Genomic DNA, 16351 nt, shown 5'->3' on the forward strand with positions numbered 1-16351 from the left:
CCAGTAAGGTGCGGATGTCGTCTTTTGCGGCGAGGAGGGCGGTTTCCGTACTGTGGTTTTTTTCTGAAGCCGGATTGGGAGGAGTCGAGGATGTTGTGTTCTTCAATGAATGTGGCGAGTTGGCTGTTGATGGCTTTCTCGATGACTTTTGCTGGGAACGGGAGCAGGGAGATGGGTCTGTAGTTTTTGAGGTCGGTGGGGTCCGCTGAGGGTTTCTTTAGGAGGGGGTTGACCTCGGCGTGTTTCCAGTCGTCGGGGAATGAGGCGGTCGCCAGGGAGCAGTTGATGGTTTGGCGGAGCATGGGTGCGATGGTGTTGGCGGCTCTGTTGAAGATGTGGTGGGGGCAGGAGTCCGTGGGGGCCCCTGAGTGGATTGACTTCATTGTCTTCAGTGTGTCTTCGGTGGTGAGGGCTGTCCAGTCATCAATCACTGGTTTCCGGGTGTCGGGGGTGGTTGGTGAGGGTTCAGTGTGTTGGTTGTCTTCGTCGAAGTTGTCGTAGATGCTCTTGATTTTGTGGTGGAAAAAGATGCTGAGTTTGTCGCAGAGGTCTTGTGAGGGAGGGATGTCGGTAGACTCGCTGGTGGGTTGGGCGAACTCCTTGATGATGCTGAAGAGTTCCTTGCTGTTGTGTGCGTGGGTGGAGATTCTGTCTTCAATCGCTTTTTTCCTCGTTTCTCTGATGAGTTGATGGTGGGCGTTGGTGGCGGCTCTGAAGTTGTTGTGGGCTTCTGTGGATTTGGTGCTTCTCCAGGCCTTTTCGAGGCGGCGGCATGTGCGCCTGGACTCTCGAAGTTTGGTGGTAAACCATCTGGCTTTCTTGGCATGGGTATTGTTGTTTTTCTTGAGGGGGGCTATGGTGTTGGTGCTGTCCGAGATCCATCTATGCAGGGTTCGGGCTGCGGTGTTGGGGTCGTCGTTTTCCGCGATGGTTGGGGTGGAGTTGTTGAGTGAGGAGGTGAGCTGGTCATCGGTGATTTTGGTCCAGTTTCTTTGTGGAAGCAGGTGCTGGTGTCTGTGGATGGTGGGTGTTCTGAAGGTGAAGTGGACGCAACGATGGTCGGTCCATGGGAGTTCGGTGGTGTGGCTGAAGGTGATGGAGTTTCCTGTAGTGAAGAGGGGGTCGAGGGTGTGTCCTGCTGAGTGCGTGGGCTCGGTCACGATCTGGCGGAGTCCAATGTTGTGGAGGTTGTCCAGGAGGGATGTGGTGTTGGGGTCCAGTTGATTGTCGAGGTGGAAGTTGAGGTCTCCCAGCAGGGTGTAGTTGGTGGATGCGATGGCCTGCGGGTTGATAATGTCCGTAATGGAGTTGGCGAAGGGTCCGCGGGGTCCAGGGGGTCGGTAGATGAGGGTTCCTCGGAGGGCGGCGGTGGGGCTGGCCAGTATCTTGAAGTGAAGGTGTTCCATCAGTTCTGTGGACTCGTCAGGGAGTGTGCTCAGGCGGAGGCTGGATTTGTGGACGATGGCGATTCCTCCTCCTGGGTGGATGGGGCGGTCCTTCCTGGAGATCTTGTATCCTTGGGGGATGGCGATGGCGATGTCCGGTCCTGAGGTGGTGTTGGTCCAGGTTTCGGTGAAGAATGCTACGTCTGGGGTTGTGCTGTCGAGGAGGTCCCAGATTTCTGTGGCGTGTTTGTGGAGGGATCGGACGTTGAGGAGGATGCATTGTAGGGTCTTCGGTTCGGTTGTGTTCTTGTGGGCGGGTTGTGCTGGATCCGTGTTCTTGACGGTGCTGCAGGTGTGCCGGCAGCGGTGACAGCTGAAGGGTCCATGGGTGTCGGCTGGTGATGCTAGCTTGCAGTTGTTGTTGCAGCCTGGGTTGAGTGCGTGGAGTGCTGCTGGGTCGTAGCGTTGGCGGGGGGGAGGTCCAGGGTTCCTGGTGCTGGTCGCGGACGGGTCGCAGACGGGCGCAGACGTGCTTGCCTTTGACGCGCCTTCGGTGCACCAGCGGCGCGCCCGCAGCCCGCGGCCGCGCAGTGGCCGCCATTAAGTAGGGGTCGGGGAGGCCTGGACAGCTGGGAGGCGGGAGCGGGGAGGGGAGCTGGATTGGGCCGGTCATGCTGGGGGGGAGGGGCCGCGGGGGCAGCAGCGGCGGGGAAAGGTAAAGGGAGGAAAGAAGGGATAAAGAAAAAAGGGAAAATAAGCAGAAATAAGGCACAAAAGAACAGAGATGCAGAAAAGAGCAGAAAGGAGAAAGATAGAAAGGGTAAAAAAACGAGTGAAAACGTGTGAAGGAGCAGAGGGAGAGAAAGGGAAAATGGGCAAAAATAAGGCACAGAAGAGCAGAGGTGCAGGAAGGTGAAAGATAGAAAGGGAAAAAAACGAGTGAAAACGAGTGAAGGAGCAGAGGGAGAGAAAGGGAAATGGGCAGAAATAAGGCGCAAAAGAGCAGAGGTGCAGAAAGGTGAAAGATAGAAAGGGGAGAAAAAGGAGCGAAGGAGCAGAAAGAAAGAAAGGAGACAGAGGTCCACTGGACCACCAGGGATGAGGCGCAGGGAAACCTGCGGGTGGAGGAGGGCCTCGATCACCAACACTCAAGAGTGCAGGGGCAGGGGCACCTCACTTAATGGTGGAGCTGCGAGGGTGGGAGAGCAATTTCACTGACAATGAGTCAGTGGTCTTGCTCGCCTGTCCCCGCAGTGGCCGCCATTAAGTAGGGGTCGGGGAGGGCTGGACAGCTGGGAGGCGGGAGCGGGGAGGGGAGCTGGATTGGGCCGGTCATGCTGGGGGGGAGGGGCCGCGGGGGCAGCAGCGGCGGGGAAAGGTAAAGGGAGGAAAGAAGGGATAAAGAAAAAAGGGAAAATAAGCAGAAATAAGGCACAAAAGAGCAGAGATGCAGAAAAGAGCAGAAAGGAGAAAGATAGAAAGGGTAAAAAAACGAGTGAAAACGTGTGAAGGAGCAGAGGGAGAGAAAGGGAAAATGGGCAAAAATAAGGCACAGAAGAGCAGAGGTGCAGGAAGGTGAAAGATAGAAAGGGAAAAAAACGAGTGAAGGAGCAGAGGGAGAGAAAGGGAAATGGGCAGAAATAAGGCGCAAAAGAGCAGAGGTGCAGAAAGGTGAAAGATAGAAAGGGGAGAAAAAGGAGCGAAGGAGCAGAAAGAAAGAAAGGAGACAGAGGTCCACTGGACCACCAGGGATGAGGCGCAGGGAAACCTGCGGGTGGAGGAGGGCCTCGATCACCAACACTCAAGAGTGCAGGGGCAGGGGCACCTCACTTAATGGTGGAGCTGCGAGGGTGGGAGAGCAATTTCACTGACAATGAGTCAGTGGTCTTGCTCGCCTGTCCCCGCAGTGGCCGCCATTAAGTAGGGGTCGGGGAGGGCTGGACAGCTGGGAGGCGGGAGCGGGGAGGGGAGCTGGATTGGGCCGGTCATGCTGGGGGGGGAGGGGCCGCGGGGGCAGCAGCGGCGGGGAAAGGTAAAGGGAGGAAAGAAGGGATAAAGAAAAAAGGGAAAATAAGCAGAAATAAGGCACAAAAGAGCAGAGATGCAGAAAAGAGCAGAAAGGAGAAAGATAGAAAGGGTAAAAAAACGAGTGAAAACGTGTGAAGGAGCAGAGGGAGAGAAAGGGAAAATGGGCAAAAATAAGGCACAGAAGAGCAGAGGTGCAGGAAGGTGAAAGATAGAAAGGGAAAAAAACGAGTGAAAACGAGTGAAGGAGCAGAGGGAGAGAAAGGGAAATGGGCAGAAATAAGGCGCAAAAGAGCAGAGGTGCAGAAAGGTGAAAGATAGAAAGGGGAGAAAAAGGAGCGAAGGAGCAGAAAGAAAGAAAGGAGACAGAGGTCCACTGGACCACCAGGGATGAGGCGCAGGGAAACCTGCGGGTGGAGGAGGGCCTCGATCACCAACACTCAAGAGTGCAGGGGCAGGGGCACCTCACTTAATGGTGGAGCTGCGAGGGTGGGAGAGCAATTTCACTGACAATGAGTCAGGGATTAAGCTGGGAGGTGCTACTTTACAAGCACATTTACTCAGGGTGTGTAGAGTGGGCAGTCATTTAACACTGGACAGGCCACTCCACTCAAAGGTGTGGTGCAGGGAGCAGTACGCCCTATATGATTTGTAGGGGGTCAGGGAAACCGCAAGTAGACACTTCACTATGATCGTTAAAGCCTTGCATCCTGCAGGTTGAGCAAGACAAGCATGTATGGAGCCAACATCGGAAGGTGTGGTCCTGAAAAGTAAGGATGAGGACTTCACCCATCAATGGGTCTGTTTCAGAAACCAAAGGGGAACATTTTCTCCAATAATATTCGTTCCTATTGCAATTGGTTGGTCATTAATGTACTGGGAAAGGTGCCAATGGTTCTCAACTACAGAGGGGTTAATTGAGAACAAATCTATGAACCATGCCCTTATAAGGAAACAAATAACAGTGTTCTTTTAGTGTTCTTTTATACTTGTCCAAACCTTTTTTAATGATGAATATGTATACAGTGGTTTTGTGAAGCATTAATTTGGTAAATTTCCAATGATTTACAGAAAACAAAACAAAGATCAATGTCCTGTACAATCAAATGAGAATTTTCAAAGCACCTATTATGAATAATGCACAAAGAATAAAGGGTAACCAAGATATTCTAAATAATCCTTGCCAGTTCTTTGCCATTTATAAATATAGATCTCACCTGTTTGAAAACTCATCAAGTGCTTAGAGCCCTGGGGTAAAGAAGGACAGAGGTTACAAACTTGTGTGCCTCAGTAGAGCAGAAACTGGTAGATAGATTTTTCTCAGAAGGGCTGCTGATGTCTCTGCTGAAAAGAAAAAACTGACATTCATGCAGAGTCAATGAGTGCTCATTTGCTTTTCAATGCTCAAGAAAATCAAGCATTCCAGATCTGTATCTCAAAGACATGTATCCCTTATTGATCTACCATTACCTAGATGGAACGTTTGTGAACAATGTTGTCACGGAGCCCTTTTATGTGTGCAACAACTCCTGGGTTGGAGTGGAACCCAATCATCTTAGGATGAAGACACCACATTGGTGGTGACTTATGTGGTCTTCTGTGTTTGCTGAAAGTATCCTGTTTTATAAGAGACTAATAGAGACTGTAGCACTTACCGTTGTCTGGACAGTGATTCCAGGACCAACGCTGATGTGTGCTATCTTGGATCTGTAGACTCTCTTGGCACAATGGTGGAAACCTTTGCAATGCTAACCAATAGAAACATTGGATTTAACTAGCACATGAACAGTGAGAATGTAGGGATAAACTGTACTTGAACTGCATGTTTGTTTATAATTTTAAAAGTTGAGCATAAACTCAAACCTTTTGATGAACATCACAGAGTCTCATCAAGGCAATAGAATTACCATGGCACGTGTCTCTTAATTTTTCCTCAAGGTGTATATTCTAATAGGAATGTATACATTAAAATAAACTTATACCCTATCAGACACCTTTCAGAGTGCCACGGGCATGCAGGGATTACTAGTTCCAATCGATGGGATAGAGGCCTTTTACTCCTGATGTCCCAGGGGCTGACCTACTGTAGATTCTGAGCAACTGGGCCAAATACCCCTTCTGCACTTGACTCTCAGTTGTGGATGTGAATGAGCAGTCTAAGGCTCCTTCAGGGAGGTGGTATTGATACAGTAAGTGAAGAAGGCTTATAACTCAAAAAGAGCACAGCAATGAATCAATGTCCATCCAAATACTACTTTTATAAGCAAATCAAGTATTTTATTTCTAAGTCTACTCATTCAAAGGAAGGTTACGCCATTCACATACAACACATTTCCCCCTTGAGGTTGGGGCTCTAGTTTTCATTGGAAGGCCCCTATCCCTCCCATTCCTCATATTGCATTTGTGTTTATTCCCCATTCACTAGTAGCCACATCCAGGGAATGCTCACTAGTAGGCCTTATCTCAAGAGTCCACTTCGAATCATCGAATGCAGTCAAAAGTGACTTAGCGCTGCAATATTTGCAAAAAACACAGTTGATGGACAGAATGTAGAACAATGTCATACATTCACCCCAGTACAAGGATCTGGGCCTAAATCCATCGTTTTTTTGCACTCCACACCACCCTGGGTTAGACACTGGCTATATGCAAATCAGCTCTGACCCTGTGCCTCATGGGAACAGTCCAGTCCGAACTACCAAGCCATGTCTTTCCCAGACCGGAATCAAGCATCCAAGGACCGGTTTCTGGCTATCAGCCTTCATTCAGCCTGGATAGCTTGACTCCAGTGGTGTGGAGAGCCTGGGACTCACGTCTGAGCATACCCAGCCCACTCGGGTGAAAATTGCAAAAAACACAGTTGATGGACAGAATGTAGAACAATGTCATACATTCACCCCAGTACAAGGATCTGGGCCTAAATCCATCGTTTTTTTGCACTCCATACCACCCTGGGTTAGACACTGGCTATATGCAAATCAGCTCTGACCCTGTGCCTCATGGGAACAGTCCAGTCCGAACTACCAAGCCATGTCTTTCCCAGACCGGAATCAAGCATCCAAGGACCGGTTTCTGGCTATCAGCCTTCATTCAGCCTGGATAGCTTGACTCCAGTGGTGTGGAGAGCCTGGGACTCACGTCTGAGCATAGCCAGCCCACTCGGGGTGAAAATTGCAAAAAAAACCAGTTGATGGACAGAATGTAGAACAATGTCATACATTCACCCCAGTACAAGGATCTGGGCCTAAATCCATCGTTTTTTTGCACTCCACACCACCCTGGGTTAGACACTGGCTATATGCAAATCAGCTCTGACCCTGTGCCTCATGGGAACAGTCCAGTCCGAACTACCAAGCCATGTCTTTCCCAGACCGGAATCAAGCATCCAAGGACCGGTTTCTGGCTATCAGCCTTCATTCAGCCTGGATAGCTTGACTCCAGTGGTGTGGAGAGCCTGGGACTCACGTCTGAGCATACCCAGCCCACTCGGGTGAAAATTGCAAAAAACACAGTTGATGGACAGAATGTAGAACAATGTCATACATTCACCCCAGTACAAGGATCTGGGCCTAAATCCATCGTTTTTTTGCACTCCATACCACCCTGGGTTAGACACTGGCTATATGCAAATCAGCTCTGACCCTGTGCCTCATGGGAACAGTCCAGTCCGAACTACCAAGCCATGTCTTTCCCAGACCGGAATCAAGCATCCAAGGACCGGTTTCTGGCTATCAGCCTTCATTCAGCCTGGATAGCTTGACTCCAGTGGTGTGGAGAGCCTGGGACTCACGTCCGAGCATAGCCAGCCCACTCGGGGTGAAAATTGCAAAAAAAAACAGTTGATGGACAGAATGTAGAACAATGTCATACATTCACCCCAGTACAAGGATCTGGGCCTAAATCCATCGTTTTTTTGCACTCCACACCACCCTGGGTTAGACACTGGCTATATGCAAATCAGCTCTGACCCTGTGCCTCATGGGAACAGTCCAGTCCGAACTACCAAGCCATGTCTTTCCCAGACCGGAATCAAGCATCCAAGGACCGGTTTCTGGCTATCAGCCTACATTCAGCCTGGATAGCTTGACTCCAGTGGTGTGGAGAGCCTGGGACTCACGTCTGAGCATACCCAGCCCACTCGGGGTGAAAATTGCAAAAAACACAGTTGATGGACAGAATGTAGAACAATGTCATACATTCACCCCAGTACAAGGATCTGGGCCTAAATCCATCGTTTTTGTGCACTCCACACCACCCTGGGTTAGACACTGGCTATATGCAAATCAGCTCTGACCCTGTGCCTCATGGGAACAGTCCACTACCAAGCCATGTCTTTCCCAGACCGGAATCAAGCATCCAAGGACCGGTTTCTGGCTATCAGCCTTCATTCAGCCTGGATAGCTTGACTCCAGTGGTGTGGAGAGCCTGGGAGTCACGTCTGAGCATACCCAGCCCACTCGGGGTGAAAATTGCAAAAAACACAGTTGATGGACAGAATGTAGAACAATGTCATACATTCACCCCAGTACAAGGATCTGGCCCCTAAATCCATCGTTTTTTTGCACTCCACACCACCCTGGGTTAGACACTGGCTATATGCAAATCAGCTCTGGCCCTGTGCCTCATGGGAACAGTCCAGTCCGAACTACCAAGCCATGTCTTTCCCAGACCGGAATCAAGCATCCAAGGACAGGTTTCTGGCTATCAGCCTTCATTCAGCCTGGATAGCTTGACTCCAGTGGTGTGGAGAGCCTGGGACTCACGTCTGAGCATACCCAGCCCACTCGGGGTGAAAATTGCAAAAAACACAGTTGATGGACAGAATGTAGAAGAATGTCATACATTCACCCCAGTACAAGGATCTGGGCCTAAATCCATCGTTTTTTTGCACTCCACACCACCCTGGGTTAGACACTGGCTATATGCAAATCAGCTCTGACCCTGTGCCTCATGGGAACAGTCCAGTCCGAACTACCAAGCCATGTCTTTCCCAGACCAGAATCAAGCATCCAAGGACCGGTTTCTGGCTATCAGCCTTCATTCAGCCTGGATAGCTTGACTCCAGTGGTGTGGAGAGCCTGGGACTCACGTCTGAGCATACCCAGCCCACTCGGGATGAAAATTGCAAAAAACACAGTTGGACAGAATGTAGAAGAATGTCATACATTCACTCCAGTACAAGGATCTGGGCCTAAATCCATCGTTTTTTTGCACTCCACACCACTCTGGGTTAGACACTGGCTATATGCAAATCAGCTCTGACCCTGTGCCTCATGGGAACAGGCCAGTCCGAACTACCAAGCCATGTCTTTCCCAGACCGGAATCAAGCATCCAAGGACCGGTTTCTGGCTATCAGCCTTCATTCAGCCTGAATAGCTTGACTCCAGTGGTGGGGAGAGCCTGGGACTCACGTCTGAGCATACCCAGCCCACTCGGGGTGAAAATTGCACAAAACACAGTTGATGGACAGAATGTAGAACAATGTCATACATTCAACCCAGTACAAGGATCTGGGCCTAAATCCATCGTTTTTTTTGCACTCCACACCACCCTGGGTTAGACACTGGCTATATGCAAATTTGATATTTGATATTTGAGGGGATATTTCTAGAGCGCAGCGTTCGCTCCGGAGGGAGCATCATGGCGCTAAGATTCCTAAAAGCCCAGAAATGGGGGTTGAAGGAGGCTAGATGGCAGCTTTGGTCCAGTCGTCGGGGAGGTTGAAGATCCAAGTCTTTAGGAGATGTCTGAAGGGTTTCTCAAGGGTTTGATGCCTCAGGTGTATGGGCATGCTATTCCATGCTTTAATGGCCAGGAAGCTTAAGGTTTTTCCACCTTTCGTCTTCAAGTTGTACCTGGCAGGGGCATTAGGTTGTCTTGGGCGGAGCGGAGGGGACGAGTCGGGATGTAGTGGGGGAAACGTCTGGTTAGATATTTCGGGCCAGTGGTGTTAAACGCCCGAAAAGCAATGGTAAGAATTTTGAAAAGTATTCTTTTATGGAGGGGAAGCCAATGCAGGGATCTAAGGGCTGAAGAGATGGATGATTTACGGGGTAGTTTAAGAACCAGACGGGCAGCCGTGTGGAGAACGCTCTGAAGTTTTGTCAGAGTAGACTTTTTTGTCCCTGCCAGGAGGCCGTTGCAGTAATCAAGGCGTGAGATTATGAGAGCCACTGTTACTGTTTTCCTGGCATCTAGTGGAAGAAAGTCGAAAAACTTTCTTAGAGATTTTATTATACCAAAGCATCTGCCGGCAACATTCCTGGCGTGCTGATCGAATGAAAGATCTGAGTCGAAGAGTACGCCAAGGTTTCTAGCTGTTACGGTCTGGGGAGGGGCGACAGAGTTATCCGGCCACCAGAGGGCAGGGCAGAAAGAAGTGTTCTTTCTGATGGGGAGGATCTCTGTTGTGCTAGAGTTACATCTAAGATGGTTGGTGTCCATCCAGTGGAAGACCGCTGTTAAACAGTTTTTGAGATTGAGCTCAGCATAGGTTGAGTTGTCCTGAAGGGGTACAATCAACTGTGTATCATCGGCATACGAGGTTACAGGTATGCCGAATGATTCAATCAGGGATAGGAGAGGGATGAGGTAGATATTGAAGAGGAGGGGACTCAGGATGGAGCCTTGGGGTACTCCTGAGGGGACCTTTTTTTCTTTAGATTGAAAGGGGCCAAGAGCGACGGTTTGGCACCTATCAGTGAGGAATGATTTAATCCATGATAGGGCAGTCTCTGAAATCCCTATGTCCGTCAATCTATTGATCAGGATTGAGTGGGATATGGTGTCGAATGCTGCTGTGAGGTCGAGAAGGATAAGAATAGCCTTCTTCCTTTGGTCTTGCAGCAGTTTGATTGTTTCTGATAGTTCAATCAGAGCTGTTTCGGTTGAGTGTTTGGGACAAAAACCCGATTGTTGCGGGTGCAGTATATTATGAGCTTCTAAGTAGGATTTGATTTCTCTGTGGACCAACTGTTCGGTAATTTTTCCCAAAGCCGGGAAAAGAGTGATCGGGCGGAGATTGGTCAGGTCCATCGGGGATTTATTGGCTTTCTTCATGAGAGGTTTGACTAAGCCCGTTTTCCATAGGCGAGGGACCGATCCGGTACTAAGTGACGTGTTGACTATGTAGTTGATAATAGGGTTCACCACGTCTATGAGTTGGTGAAGGATCTTGGGGGGACAGGGGTCGGAGGGGGAACCTTACTTACATAATAGGATAGCTTCTCTGGTTTGAGCAAGGGTGACGGGTGTGAAGTTTTTAAGTCCACCTGCTGAGGATGGTAGTTGGTCAGAAAAGGGGGGCCCTGGAGGAGTACATGGAGGGGGGAAGTTTTTTTGGATGGAGGCGATTTTTTCGTCAAAGTACTCTGATATTCTGTTGCAAAAATCTTGGGAAGGGGGGATTTCGGGTTGGAGTGCTTTGAGCTGGGTGAATGATTTAACTATTGAGAACAAGGTTTTTTGTTTATTACTAGCTTTGTTAATGGCATTGACGTAAAAGATTTTCTTAGCCGATTTAATGTTGGAAAGGTAATTTTTCCTTTGTTGGATAAAAAAGAGGCGGTCGTCGTTGTCGTAGGTTCTGCGCCATTTACGCTCAGCTTTCCTGCAGAGTAGATGGGCAGTAGCTAGAGCAGGGGTGAACCAGGGGGCATTAGTTTTTGTTGTCCTGAGGGTTCTGCAGGGGCGATTGGAAGGGTCCCGTATTTTGATTTCTTGTGAAATCCAATTGTTGAAGAGTTTTGCGTCCAGTTCAATGTTACCAGATAGAACCGGGGACTGAGATTGAAGGATGGGGTTAAGAGTGAGGTTTTCTTGTACTGTTTTCCAGTTGATGGAATTGACGCGGTGTGAACTTGTTCTGTTGGTGGTTGGAGGGTGTGCCTTCGTGATATGGAATGGGATCAAGCTGTGATCTGTCCATATTTGGGGGAGGGGGGGGTAAGGTGATGAGTGAAGGGAAATTAGTGCAGACACCGTCGAGGGTGTGTCCTAGTGAATGGGTTGGTAGAGTGACACTTTGTTGAAGATTAAAGATTTCAAGGGTCTGTAGGAAGTTATTGGTTTGAGAGTCAGATAAGGACTCAAGGTGTAAATTAAAATCCCCAAGAAGAGTAAAATGTGGGTAACAGAGTAGGAAGTGGCCCAGAGAGTCGCTCAGGGAGTCTAGGAACTTGGAGGCGTTTCCGGGAGGACGATAGATCAAACCGCCTGAAAAAGAGGAGGAATTGCTGAGTTTGATAGAAAAACCCATGCCTTCAGTGTTGGTTAAGGGGTCTAAGTTGAACGTGTGACAGGTGAAGACATTTTTCAGTATAATTGCGACGCCACCCCCTCTTCCTTTTGGTCTGTCTTGTCTAAAAAAGGAGTAACCCTGAGGTAGGGTGTTGGCTATATCTGGGTTGCAATCATCCGTAAGCCAGGTTTCGGTGATCAGAAGACAGTCAAGATCAGAGTCAAGGATGAGGTCGTGAATGTCTTGGCTATGCTTACACATGGACCGGGCATTTATCAAACCGCCTTTAAAGGGCTGCGAGGAATCTATGGGAAGGGGTGGGGGGGTGGGGGAGTGAGCTGGGTTAGAAGTGAAGGACCAGCGGCAGTGCTTGCAGCTGTCTGAGCTGGAGGCAATGGGCAAGTCAATTTTGCATGAGCAGTAGTTATTACCCCGCAGTAGGTGGAGGGTGCTGGGAAGGTATCTGATATGCGTGGTGGTTTGGGCAGGGTTTCCTGCGCCTGTCGCGGTCTTGGCACGGACGGGCGCAGACAGGCTAGCCTTAGGCGCGCCTTCGGCGCGCAAACGGCGCTCCCGCTGCGCTCGTCCGCTGCGCTTCCTGTGCATGCACATTATTGACAGACAGGGGGGCGTGGCCTAAAGGGGGCTTGGTCAGCGCGCACGCCTGGGCTGATGGCGGCCGCTGGAAGATGCGAAGCGCGACAGCGATCAGGTCGGCTGTGCGCTTAAAGGATGTAAGCAGTGGCGCTATGTCTCAGCAAGTAAGTGACACCACACAGAAGTAAAAAAGTTTAAAAGCAGTTGTTATTAGCACAATATCAAGTGAGCACACATACCACCAGTCCCGGCTTTCCGCCTCAAGACTGGGAAAAGGAATCTGACCTGGCGCTAGTAATCAGCGATTATAAAGGCAGGTCGGGGGGCGTGGCCTAAAGGGGGCGTGGTCAGCACGCACGCCTGGGCTGATGGCGGCCGCTGGAAGATGCGAAGCGCGACAGCGATCAGGTCGGCTGTGCGCTTAAAGGATGTAAGCAGTGGCGCTATGTCTCAGCAAGTAAGTGACACCACACAGAAGTAAAAAAGTTTAAAAGCAGTTGTTATTAGCACAATATCAAGTGAGCACACGTACCACCAGTCCCGGCTTTCCGCCTCAAGACTGGGAAAAGGAATCTGACCTGGCGCTAGTAATCAGCGATTATAAAGGCAGGTCGGGGGCGTGGCCTAAAGGGGGCGTGGTCTGCGCGCACGCCTGGGCTGATGGCGGCCGCTGGAAGATGCGAAGCGCGACAGCGATCAGGTCGGCTGTGCGCTGAAAGGATGTAAGCAGTGGCGCTATGTCTCAGCAAGTAAGTGACACCACACAGAAGTAAAAAAGTTTCAAAGCAGTTGTTATTAGCACAATATCAAGTGAGCACACGTACCACCAGTCCCGGCTTTCCGCCTCAAGACTGGGAAAAGGAATCAGCTCTGACCCTGTGCCTCATGGGTACAGTCCAGTCCGAACTACCAAGCCATGTCTTTCCCAGACCGGAATCAAGCATTCAAGGACCGGTTTCTGGCTATCAGCCTTCATTCAGCCTGGATAGCTTGACTCCAGTGGTGTGGAGAGCCTGGGACTCACGTCTGAGCATACCTAGCCCACTCGGGGTGAAAATTGCAAAAAACACAGTTGATGGACAGAATGTAGAACAATGTCATACATTTACCCCAGTACAAGGATCTGGGCCTAAATCCATCGTTTTTTTGCACTCCACACCACCCTGGGTTAGACACTGGCTATATGCAAATCAGCTCTGACCCTGTGCCTCATGGGAACAGTCCAGTCCGAACTACCAAGCCATGTCTTTCCCAGACCGGAATCAAGCATCCAAGGACCGGTTTCTGGCTATCAGCCTTCATTCAGCCTGGATAGCTTGACTCCAGTGGTGTGGAGAGCCTGGGACTCACGTCTGAGCATACCCAGCCCACTCGGGGTGAAAATTGCAAAAAACACAGTTGATGGAAAGAATGTAGAACAATGTCATACATTCACCCCAGTACAAGGATCTGGGCCTACATCCATCGTTTTTTTGCACTCCACACCACCCTGGGTTAGACACTGGCTATATGCAAATCAGCTCTGACCCTGTGCTATCCAGGCTGAAGAAGGCTGATAGCCAGAAACCGGTCCTTGGATGCTTGATTCCGGTCTAGGAAAGACATGGCTTGGTAGTTCGGACTGGACTGTTCCCATGAGGCACAGGGTCAGAGCTGATTTGCATATAGCCAGTGTCTAACCCAGGGTGGTGTGGAGTGCAAAAAAACGATGGATTTAGGCCCAGATCCTTGTACTGGGGTGAATGTATGACATTGTTCTACATTTTGTCCATCAACTGTGTTTTTTGCAATTTTCGGCCTGAGTGGGCTGGGTATGCTCAGACGTGAGTCCCAGGCTCTCCACACCACTGGAGTCAAGCTATCCAGGCTGAAGAAGGCTGATAGCCAAAAACCGGTCCTTGGATGCTTGATTCCGGTCTGGGAAAGACATGGCTTGGTAGTTAGGACTGGACTGTTCCCATGAGGCACAGGGTCAGAGCTGATTTGCATATAGCCAGTGTCTAACCCAGGGTGGTGTGGAGTGCAAAAAAACGATGGATTTAGGCCCAGATCCTTGTACTGGGGTGAACGTATGACATTGTTCTACATTCTGTCCATCAACTGTGTTTTTTGCAATTTTCGCCCCGAGTGGGCTGGGTATGCTCAGACGTGAGTCCCAGGCTCTCCACACCACTGGAGTCAAGCTATCCAGGCTGAAGAAGGCTTATAGCCAGAAACCGGTCCTTGGATGCTTGATTCCAGTCTGGGAAAGACATGGCTTGGTAGTTCGGACTGGACTGTTCCCATGAGGCACAGGGTCAGAGCTGATTTGCATATAGCCAGTGTCTAACCCAGGGTGGTGTGGAGTGCACAAAAACGATGGATTTAGGCCCAGATCCTTGTACTGGGGTGAATGTATGACATTGTTCTACATTCTGTCCATCATCTGTGTTTTTTGCAATATTTGCAGCAGTGAATATCCCAGGGCCCGGTAGGACTGTAATATGTTCTAGCCGCTCTGGCACGGTGGAAGCTTGCAGCATATTGGAGGGTGCTCTGCCTTCAGACACTCTAAACAGCTATGATCCTGCCTGGAGGAGTCAGCTTCACATGGACTTAGCAGCAGCGCTCTGCGAGTGCAGGCGTTTTCCTTAGCCCACATGGTTGTCCTCCGGCAGAGATCAGTGGTGTTTCCACTCTCCTGCAGATTAACTTTCCACACTCCAGAAGGTGGCGTGTCGGTGATTTTGATGCTGCAGATCTCATTCCTGCTGAGGTAGTGATGCTTCCAGTGCATCGTCACTCAGTCTACATGGTAAGGTCAGTTACAATTCTTGTTTCTCCTGCTGACCTATGAGTCACCGCTGCTCACAGTTCACTGGCTTCTACCTAATCCACACGGCACAATTATTCCAGCAGCCCCTCGCTACATGTGGGGTTGCAGCATCACTGCCATACAAGGCTTCGGTCCTCACTGCACATCAGTCGCTTCTGTAGCGGCACCTCCTGGCATATGAGGTCATTGCTATGGTATTGGACAGGCTTTTGCTCTGATCCCAAGGCAGTCTCTTCCACAGCTGCTCCTCCTGACTCACAGGGATTGCCCTAGAGTGCAGCTTACGCCCTTACCACATGGCAATCTTTTAAAACAGCTATGTTCACGGTGGATCCTTCCTGGCATATGGCTGTCACAGATTCATTCCTTTACACAAGCAGCAACACAGTCAATGCAGCAGCTCTCTCCTTACACCTCGTACCAGGAGTCCACACAGAAGGGCTCCCTACTAGACTTTGCTCTTTCCATTGCCTTCCTCTTCCTCACAGGGCACACTGATCTTGGCAAGCAGGCATGCACTGGTGCTCCAGGCTCTACAGCAGGTGGTCTTGGTTCACTAGGTGACCCAGCAGGAAAACTAGCACGCTTTGGCCCCCACTCCTGGTCACAGGCAGAAGTCTTGCAGAGTTTCACCCTTCACACACTGCCCATCTGGCTGATTACAATTTCTGGGGTGTCAAACTCCTCTTTTTATAGTTCATTTTCAGGCACCAAATGTGATTAAGGGTCTGGGTCTTTACATTTTTATTGAGGGGTCTGCTTCTTTTGAAGTACCTACTTCTCTTCCTCTTGAAAATCTGCCTGCCACAGCAGAAGACACCCCAAATCTGATAATCCCACAACATAGGATATGGGAGTGACTAGAATTCACATCAGGATGTCAGCCATAGTTGTTTATGCATCAAAAGATTAATTTTGGGCTCCCAGCGCCACTCTTTATAATTTCCTTATTGACCCTGTTGGACTTGGCCCTTTCTGAAAAGTCATTCCCAAATGTTTTGCCTTCATGCCTCGTATGTTTTTGTATGCCTTTGGGGCTCTGTGAACTTTAAGACTGCTCACCAGTGCTAAAGTGCTAGTGCTGACTTCTAAAAACATGGTAAAAGTGGCTTATACCACATTTACTTATAAGTCCCAAGTAAAGCAGTGTACCATATACCCAGGGTCTGTACATTAAATGCTACTAGTGGGCCTGAAGTTCTTATTGTGCTACCCATTTAATTAACCCCTTAAAACATGTCCCTGGTCTGCCATTGTAGCGTAAATGTAGTTTTAAACTGTGAATTCGA

At 49.8% G+C, this 16351-nt stretch overlaps 2 protein-coding genes across 3 annotated transcripts in view; one reads left to right on the plus strand and one right to left on the minus strand.

Moving 5' to 3' along the window:
* Positions 1-16351, minus strand: part of LOC144772893 (uncharacterized) — an 80751-nt gene that overhangs the window by 38155 nt on the left and 26245 nt on the right. Inside the window, exon 3 of one of the 2 annotated variants that reach the window (XR_013599863.1) lies at positions 4628-4754. The gene's annotated coding sequence lies outside the window, so the exon portion shown is untranslated. Of the gene's footprint in view, positions 1-4627; positions 4769-16351 lie in introns of both variants that reach the window. The other variant, XR_013599864.1, reaches the window with a different exon arrangement.
* LOC144772894 (acetylserotonin O-methyltransferase-like) overlaps positions 1-16351 on the plus strand; it is a 755766-nt gene that overhangs the window by 12152 nt on the left and 727263 nt on the right. The window lies entirely within an intron of this gene.

The sequence above is a fragment of the Lissotriton helveticus genome, chromosome 8 (genome assembly GCF_964261635.1).
Source record: "Lissotriton helveticus chromosome 8, aLisHel1.1, whole genome shotgun sequence".
NCBI lineage: Eukaryota > Metazoa > Chordata > Amphibia > Caudata > Salamandridae > Lissotriton > Lissotriton helveticus.